This window comes from Tachypleus tridentatus, chromosome 1 (assembly GCF_004210375.1).
Source record: "Tachypleus tridentatus isolate NWPU-2018 chromosome 1, ASM421037v1, whole genome shotgun sequence".
In the NCBI taxonomy this organism is placed as follows: domain Eukaryota; kingdom Metazoa; phylum Arthropoda; class Merostomata; order Xiphosura; family Limulidae; genus Tachypleus; species Tachypleus tridentatus.
Genome location: NC_134825.1, coordinates 70213008 through 70213882, shown reverse-complemented (window position 1 = coordinate 70213882; position 875 = coordinate 70213008). Strand labels below are relative to the sequence as shown.

Genomic DNA, 875 nt, shown 5'->3' with positions numbered 1-875 from the left:
ATTTTTAATATACTAAACATTTCACTCTAACAAAAAAAAAAAAAAAGAGGAAAAGGTCCAGTGCAACTGACCTTCCTGGGTACACATACATATATACCCAAACGTTCAATCCATATGCACATATAATTTCCAGCCCAAATCTAGGGGCTCTCAGAAAGTAAAGAAACAGGGTTGGAAGTAGTGTCTACATTATGTTTTCGAACAAAAAAATTCTGTTTTTCCTCCATGTCTACAGCATTTATCGATTTTAATGAAGTCAAACTAGAGATTTATATTAATTCAAGAATTTTATAATAGATATATCCAGAACAGGATTATTCTTCAAGCAGTTTTGGAAATATTGATTTCCACAAGCCGTACAAAATTAATAGGAGCAGAGAAAACTCAGCTTAATTTTTTGAATAACAATGTCGCTTTTATTGATAATTTAAATTATATGAAAAATAATGTATCGCTATATTTATCGTAAAACATTATTATGTTATTTTGTTCAATTGCAGTTGATGAAAATAAAAGCATCCGTCAAGTTATACAAGCCACCAGTGAGGTTCGAACTCACGACTCCTGGTTTACAAGACCAGTGCTCTACCCTGAGCTATGATGGCTTATACATATTTTTTAAAACGCATTCTTTCTCTTTAATCTTCTACAGTTTTTGAATATTCGCTTATTGTTCAGTGAATTAATTTAGCATTGTTAAAACGATCACACGTGAAAAAAATATAATATTAAGAACATCTCTTCGACAACATTTCCAACAGTAAGGTATTGTACTGTTTTCTCCTCTGTTCAGATATATAATAGTTGTTGTTTTAAATTAAGCGTAAAGCGACACCGCGGACTGTCTGTGCTCCACCCACCATGGGTATGGAAAC

General features: G+C 32.2%; 1 non-coding gene across 1 annotated transcript; it reads right to left on the bottom strand.

Moving 5' to 3' along the window:
* Positions 1–534: 534 nt before the first annotated feature.
* On the bottom strand, positions 535–605 carry TRNAT-UGU (transfer RNA threonine (anticodon UGU)). Its single transcript has one exon. It is a non-coding gene; the product is annotated as a tRNA-Thr (tRNA).
* Between the last annotated feature and the right edge of the window lie 270 nt (positions 606–875).